The following is an 8,835-nucleotide window of genomic DNA, read 5'->3' on the forward strand; positions in this document are numbered from 1 at the left end:
GACTTGCGGCATACAATTATCAGCAAATAATTTTCTCCGAATTTCTATAATATATCTCACAAATTGACCGATATTTTCGATAAAAGTCAACCATGCGCACTGGGGTACACATATATGGTATATGGGGACTTGATTAGTTTTGGTGCGATTTGGAACATTTTTTGTCATAAGGTCTCCGCAAAGTTTGACATTGATTGGTTCTTAATTTGTATATTGGAAAGTGAAAATATCAGACGGAATTCAACAAAGTGTTATTAGGGAAGTGGATATAGTTTTTGTGCTTTTTGCATTGTAGTGTAGAAATGTCAGAATAATATTGCCTACCGAATTTGGTTGAAATCGGTTGGGTGGATCCCGAAATATGGGTTTTCACCTAAATGTGGGCGATGCCATTATTCAAATTTGACACCAGATCCTATAAAACTCACTCGTCTCTAGGGTGTAAAATTCTATGTCTCTGGTGCACTTATTTATAAATTTTTCACATTATTAGTAATTTTTACCAAAAACTATATGGATAGAAGGCGTGGTTATAGTACGAATTCACGCATTTGCACAGGAGATGAATATTATAATCACAACATAACTTCTATACAACAACAACAAACCAAACTGAAGCTTAAATTTTCTTAATTTCTTATTACCTTCTTCCAAATCAAATCAAAAATACAAAGTTATGTTTTTTTTACAGCTTTTTATATAAAAAATCATCATAAGCAAGCAAAAAAGTAGCAGCTGTCAAAAAGCTTACCTTTTCAGGAATTCTTAGTTTCACTTGCGCGACGTGTCCTTAGAAATATCCTTACAAATACACAACGGAGGCGTCAAGCTCGCACCCAGTAAGTTCACTTGAATTCCATGAAATTTATTTGACCTTTCTTTGTTGAGCAGTTAACAGCATTGTGTTGCTGTGTGTTGGTATGTGTGTGTGTCACAGCTAGTCACAGTTAGTTAGTGCAAACTGCTCGCAGCAGACCTTTACTTAGCATTACTTTAGTTTGCTTTTAATTAAAATTATTTTATTTTTTTTATTTCTTGGAAAAAAATAATTTCGGTTTTCCCTCCAACAGCAGTTATTTGTTGACACGAAAGAGGTGTGTGTGTGTGTGAGTTAGTAAGTTGTTGCACACAGTTGACCTTCTGACATTAACTTGAACGCTGATTTGTTTGTTTTATTTTACTTTCACTGCTCTTTCTGCGTATTCGGTTTTGTTTTTGTGATTTTCTGCTTTCTTATTACAAGCTGCCCAACTTAGTTTCTCTTGCATTTGATTGTTATTTATACGCTTGTGTTGCTGACAATTTGCAGACTTTTTGCGATACATTTAATTTGTTTTTGTTTTTGCCACGCAAGCGTTATGAAATTTATTATTTTAATGCACAATTTTGTTGATTTAAAGGTTTCAATGCTTTGCATATGTTTAACCTTATATATATTGATGTGTGTTTTGTTTTTGTTTTCAATATTTAGTGAACAAATTCGTAAGACCTTGCGTCCTGCAAGCTCTTCGCTTATCTCACACAAGATCATAAATACATCTGTATGAATTCTCTCAAAATAATAAGTTTATAAACTTATGTCTCTTTTGATGGCTGTGAAAACAAAAAATATTAATATTAAATTATTTTTTTTTTAATTTTTACGCTAATATTTTATACAAAAAAATTTGGTGTTTTTTAATTTAAAATAAATTTCATTTATGTCATTAAATTTTGTTTTTTTGTGGTTTTTGAACACTTAACAAATCTTGTAATTATTATTAATTTTTTTTTATTATTAATTTTTAAGGCGTTTTTGAGAACTTAAATATTTTTCTGAATTCCTTACAAATATTTTTATTTTAAACTTATAAATCTGTAATCAAAAAGATAAAAGAAACTTTTTTCAGAATAGTTTGCGAAAAATTGCTATTCCAAAAACCTTCCAAATTCGCTTTTCGAATTAAAGTGTTTAGGTAGATTGTTTAAAGAAAACAGCTCCAACAAAATTTAGACCCGAATTTTTAAGGGGTTACATACGGTTAGAATTTTCAACGAATCGTTTTTTTATTGCGCTTTCTTAATGTACATATTTATATTTAAGAATATACGCAGAAAATTTCATATCTTTCCGGTGAAGAGTGCTTGGAAGTGCGAGGCTAAACTTTAAACGCGTTTTTCACAAAATGTTGTTTTTAAAGTCGGTCACCAACATTATTCGAAAATATTTTAGCCGATTAGTCTCAAATTTTAACACGACTTTCTTAAATATATTTTTTAGTAATTAATCGAAGATTTTTTCCCCGATAAATATTTAACAATTTAAGTCAGACATTTTGGTCAAAAATAGATATTTTTTGAGAAACCGCCAGTTTGTCAAAAACTTTTATTTCGCTTATTCCTACAATTAATTACTAGATTTAACATTACTTTAACGAAATCTGTTTGGTTATTTAATTTCATAGAATCCAATTCAGAGATATAGTGGTCACCCTGGTCAAGAGCTCCCGTAGATCAGCTGTAGTTCCTTTCCAAATAAATATTTTTACAATACGAAGTCTTAAAATAGAGTTAAAAGATAGAATAATGTGTGTACCAGTTTATGAATCAATAAATTTAAAAGTTTTTTCAGAAAAAAATCTGGAAAATTCGCTTTTTTCCGGCCTTCTAAGTGTATATAGTATAACCCCTTAATTCGCTCAGATTTCGATTTGAAGAATTTATTATATTAAAATTATAACCTCATTTTTTATTTCGCTCAGATTTTGAATTACAGGATTTATTTTAAAATAATATTTAATAATGGTAAGTGGAGGATAAAGTCGTGTGTATAAGTTCTCGCAAGTGACAAAAGTTCTGCGAGCGCCTTTGAATGAGCTGGGTTTGAACCCGCCACTTAAAAAACACCCCGAATGAAAAGAACACAACAGCCTCGGATGAGCCTTTTGATTACGACCACTGCAATTGTATAACACTGAATTTATGGAGAAAACACCTCTCCAGCCGTCAGCATAACACCTCAAGATTGTGAACCCGATTTCTCAATTGATGACGATTAAGCAGACGTTCCATTTTCCGACCATGAAGAAGTTCGAATAGCAATTACCCGTCTGAAGAGCAACAAAGCGGTGGGGACCGATGGATTGCCGCCGAGCTATTAGCATGCCCAACGATTGGAATTTAAGTGTGCTCTGCCCAAAACCACAAAAAAGGAGAATCCACAATCTGCGCCAACTACCGTGGGATAAGCCTCTTCAACATCGCGTATAAGGTTCTATCGAGCGTACAATGTGAAAGAAAGCTAATAGCATTGACAGACGGCAGCGTTAAACCAGATTAATTGCATTTTTCGGGATTAATTCAGGAGTTACCACAGCTAACTCCGTTGCTGAATCCAAAAATAACTCTCAAAATTTTAGGGAGTTTGTGAGATTTTCGTTGGCAACATTGTTAAAAATGGCCAATTTTCATCTATTGTGAATGAAATACAAGCAACCCTGACAGCTGTTTATCAAATTCTCAATATAATATCAATAAAACTTCTATGTTATGATGCAGTTTTAAAAATAATGTGTTGATATGCTTTTGTAATAAAAAATGGTTTGGTAAAAATTGGTCGGCTAACAACCGTAATGTTTATCTTCTATCAATTTTCATTGAAAATATTACAAAAAGGACAATGAGCTGTTTATGAGAGTTTCAAACTCGCATAGCTGCCGTCTGTCACCTACAAATTTGGATCTGATTAAGTGCGCAGTTAATCCGGATTAACGCTGCCGTCTGTCAAGGCTATAACAGGTGCTCAGTAGTTTCGCTGGGTGTGCAACACACTTAACCACTATTAAAAAATATATTATGCAAGTTCATTCAGATATTATTAGATATTCAGAAGATATCCAAATACTTATAGTATACAAATGGATAACTAACGTACTGGGCTCAAATTCAGCAGGCTACTACTCGCAGAGGAAAGAAAACAACTCTAGTAATGGAGAAAGACGGAATAGAAATACTCACGTTCACAAGACAACAAGCATTCCTCGCTAGTACTTAAATTCTAACAAGATCGGTGGACAAGAGAACGCATCGGAAGATGGACGGCTAAACTAATCAAAGACAGAGATATGGACAGTTGAAAAAAGAGCGAAGTGAACTACTACTTAACACTGATGCTTTACGGGCACGGGAATTTGCAAAAATAGCTGTATTCCGAAAATACCTGCACAACGTAGAAAAAAATAAAAAATCCTACATGTATGTAAAGAAACAAACCAGACGATGCAAACCATATCTATTTTTAAATGCCGACGATGCAAAGAAGTATGGAGAGCTTTAAAAATCCAGGTTGAAGAACTGAAAAATACAAGGAAGTTCCTAAGTAAACAGGACTTTTGAATCTAGTGCCCCCTGGTGGCGCCATCTATATGTCGACTGGTGCGTTAGAATTTGCTATCTTTATCGATTGTCCAGTGATTTCATGACATTTTATTGATTGGAAGTGAAGTAATTGCGTTTTAAGTGTCAGTATGTTTGTGTTATCGGTGCGAAAATGAACTTCGAACAAAAAGCCAACATTAAATTTTATTTTAAAATTAGTAAAACTTTTACCGAAACATTTCAATTGATGGAAAACGTTTATGGCGATGATTGCCTGTTCCGTAGCAGAGTGCACGAGTGGTGTCAACGTTTTCAAAGTGATCGTGAGGACATAAATGACGATCAACATGTGCGCCAATCAAAATCCGTGATCACAGGAAATTCCATCGAAACTGTGTGTGAATTCATCAAAAATCAGCCGAAATCATCATTGAAATTCATGGAAATGGAATTGAACATCTCCAAAACATCGATTTATCGCATTTTGACCGAATATTTGGGCTTACGAAAGGTGTGTGCACGGTTTTTTCCGCACGAATTGACTGACGACCAAAAATTGCTCAGAATCCAACATTCGAAGGACAATTATTTGACATTTTAACCATTAACCACTGCCCGTAATCACCTGATATGACACCGTGCTTCTTAGTTTCCCGAAAAATGCATTTTCCCATGAAAGGAAAGCGTTATGCAGACGTAGAGGCCATTCAAAAGGCTTGCACCGGCATACTGGCGGCCATACCGGCCAACGAGCTAAAACACTCGTTCGACATGCTTTTGGACCGTGCAAAAAGCTGTATTGAAGCAGAGGAAGACTATTTTGAATAAAATATATTGATTTTACCGAAAAAACCATTTTACCTTGGAACTCACCCTGTATAGTGGAAAAAACGATAACCAGCGACGAAAATTGGCAGCAAATTGTCATATACATATGTCGATATGTACTACGCACTAAAATAAGGAGCCAAACAGCTGTGAAAATATTTAATTGTGCAGTGCACTAGGAGGGTTTCACGTTTACATTATAGCAGGCCACAACTAGTGGACAATGAAACCTGCTGAAAATCATTTAGAGAATAAGTACTTCATCTAAGAAAAACATTCATGCATGTATTCGAAGACCTGAAGTATGAATTTAAGTGATTGGTACTAGTAATTGGTATTAAGACCATTGCTAAATTGTCATAGCAGATTACCGAACATCTTTCTCTATCCCTGAAACAAATTTATCAGGCAGGCCAATATTGGAAATGTTATAAAAAACATCTGCGAAAGAAAGCTCTCGCTGCCCTGACCCAAAAGTATAGCCTTCGATATAACTTCTCAAGGAATTTTAACAAAATTTGTAAAATTTCTATCTCCTCTTAAATCCGAACTGTTTGTGAATCAATAATTTCTTCGAAATTATAATAAATAGACGGATATTTTGCTCTAAAACTGTTTCTATCGAGATTATTTAAAGTAATTCCATTTCTATTTATAATTATTTCTCACGTTGCTTTAAATATATGCAAGCAAATAATACAACAATTGTACAACCAAATGACTAAATAAGCTTTAAGCAGTGAGCAGGAATTGCTCTAAAATTCCGGTAAACAAGTTATCTTTTTATATCAGAAATAAACTGACATTTAAATCGAAAAACTAAACAGGAAGGATAACCGCAAAAAATACACGAGGAAGCAAGAAAAATTTTAGAATTCACTATTTGCTTCAATGAATTGACCGAAGCAATGCTAGACCACGCAAATAGCTAAAATACTCAGCATTCTCAGGCTGTCGAATTCGAGCTACCCAACTTAAAGCCACCTCTCAGGCGAGAGGAAGCGCTTCCAGCGACTTTCAAAACAGCGCAAACAGCAAATAATTATGCAAAGTAGTACCAGCAAAAAAGTAGTAAACAAGAGAAAAAAGTAGAAGAGAATACTGACTATTGCGCAACCCCCACTGGCTTTATTATTATTTCGTTATCCATCGCATGCCATACAAAACGGATATAACTGTTAACAAGGTATGCACAAACAGACGGAAGGGGAATAGCGCGCACGTAACAATTTTATTTTTCTGGGAGTAAGTTAAAAAAAAAAAGAGAAATGAATTTGAGAAGTTTTAAACAGCGATTTTACTCAAAGGTAAGTGCAGAAATTGAGCCTATAAAATGTTTAAGCAGTTACACCTAACTGTAGGTATCTTGCTCCTAAATGTAGGCAACGTTTTTGATGAAAACACCAGGAAAGATCAAAAAACAAAACATTACAATTTAAAACTGGATAGTTTAGAAGTACTTTCCTAATCGACTACAAGATTTTCGGAGTTCACTGAGAAGTCAGCTAATCAAATGTTGTTTTTTTTTTATAAAAAGACCAGTCTTTATGTCCATATTTCTGAACCTTTCACAGCGAAGAACCAAAGTTCGCAAAATCGAAGTATTAATCTAAGAGTCAAAAGAGCTATCGAAAATCGTTTATTTAAAATTCCTTCAATATCCCCTTCAAATTATTTGTTACACATTGTATTTTACGTCGAAACAGTTGTTTATGCGCATCCGGCTGCCACCTTCGGAGTGCCAGTAGCAGCGTCAACAACAATGTCATTATACCATTGATTGCTTTTGTTGCCTAACAGCCAGTTTTTACTGTTTTGCCTTCGATTTCACCTCATTTTGCTACTTTTTAATTTGTATTTTCTTCACCGCCGCACGCTCTTCTCCCATCATCGTGCACAATTCATTATTTTTCTCGCCAGTATTGTCGATCGCTTCACTGTGTTTGTAATGCCTGGCAAGTGACGCTTCCGTTTTTGCGCTTTCAATTTACTTTCTACTGCTTCATGGACTTGCGTTGCCCACTTGTTCTTGTTCTTGTTCTTTATTTTACATTTATTTTTGCTCAGTCACCTACAGTTGCTGAATTATGCATGTATCTATAGATATCACTGCATATTTTTTGATTTCTCCCCGTGGTGCCGGTAGATTGTACCTTGCGCTTGATATTTTTTGCTGTCTAGGATATTAACGGTCTCGTTTTCCTAGGCTTCAAATTAAAGGGATCGAAAATATATGAAAATGGGTTGTTATAAGCAACGAATCCCATTAAAAGTAAATATATTAAATAATGCTTAAGAGCTGCTTCGATTGCCATTCCAGGTGGCAACTCTTCTGAAAATTGTGCATTTATTGCAAAAATGTTATAAAAGCTTTCAAGATTCCCGTTTAGATTTGTTTTAATTAAACAAGCGACAAACTCTTTCCAAATGATCGAAATCGGATCTTCGTCACGCAAACTTATTGAGTGTCAAGACAAAAATGTATCGTATGTCATCTTAAGTCTTTATATTGTCAAAATCGGTAACTTTTCAAGCCTTCTTAAGATAACGAGTAAGTGGTTCCCAGTGCCCAAGGCTGATTTTTTACCGAAAATTTCCATCAATATGTGAGATACATTACTGAAGTTCGGAGAATATTTTTCTAAAAACAACATTCAGTTATCAAAAAGGACTACAATCGAGTCTCTATAGTAACCACATACTTAAGACAACGATTTCGTAACTTCCGATTAACTTAATACCTGATATGTGAGCTATATTAACGAAATTCAGAGAGCTTGTTTTTCAAATAATAGTATGTCTTTGAGCCTAAAATAGTTAATATCGGGTCCATATCTCCCCTATCCTTATACTATAAAAATGAATCTGTGACTGTATGTGCTATACGTTTTATCTTGTGATGATTTTTAACAAAGTTGTTGGTAGGACCAATTTTCGATACATGAACAATATCAATGAAATGACTCAAAACAAATTGAATTGATTGGTCTGGGTTTCTTACTTAAGCTCATAGAGCTTCTTTCAAGGTAAAATAGTATCAACACTTCTCCTGCCTCCTATATACGCACTTTAGGAATTTAAAACTTTCAGTTGGCTTTATATTATTATATAGCGGGTGATCCAAGTAGAGGTACTTTTTCAATTGCCTTTTTTTGACCATGCGTCAGTCGCGTCAAGCTGTCATGTTATTTTTGTTCAGTTTTGTTTAGCATTTTATTGTGGGAAAACTTTTACAAATCGTTCGACTTTCTTATGAAAATTCACGTTATGTAAAGGATGCGTTTCGCGCGCTTCGCTCAACTTATGGTCAACAGAAATGACCTACTGAGCGTACTATTCGCAACACCATCACCTATCTTGAGACCCAATATGCATGCTCGAGCGAATCATCGAAAATTTGACTTAACTGATGTACCATCTGAGACGTGGCCGCGTCCAATATTTGAAAGAGATAATCTTCAAAAAAAAAAAAATAACAAAGAATATTCTTCCGAATGATAAGAAACATTTCGCATTAAATTCAAAGTTACTGTTTTTTCTTTAAAAATGTAGGGAACCTCGAAATGGATCACCCTTTATTAGTCGAATTAATCGAATTAGACATTTAATGTAACATGAATTTCCAACAAGTAGAGTGTGTATGACTATATT

Source organism: Bactrocera tryoni, chromosome 3 (genome assembly GCF_016617805.1).
Source record: "Bactrocera tryoni isolate S06 chromosome 3, CSIRO_BtryS06_freeze2, whole genome shotgun sequence".
Lineage (NCBI taxonomy): Eukaryota > Metazoa > Arthropoda > Insecta > Diptera > Tephritidae > Bactrocera > Bactrocera tryoni.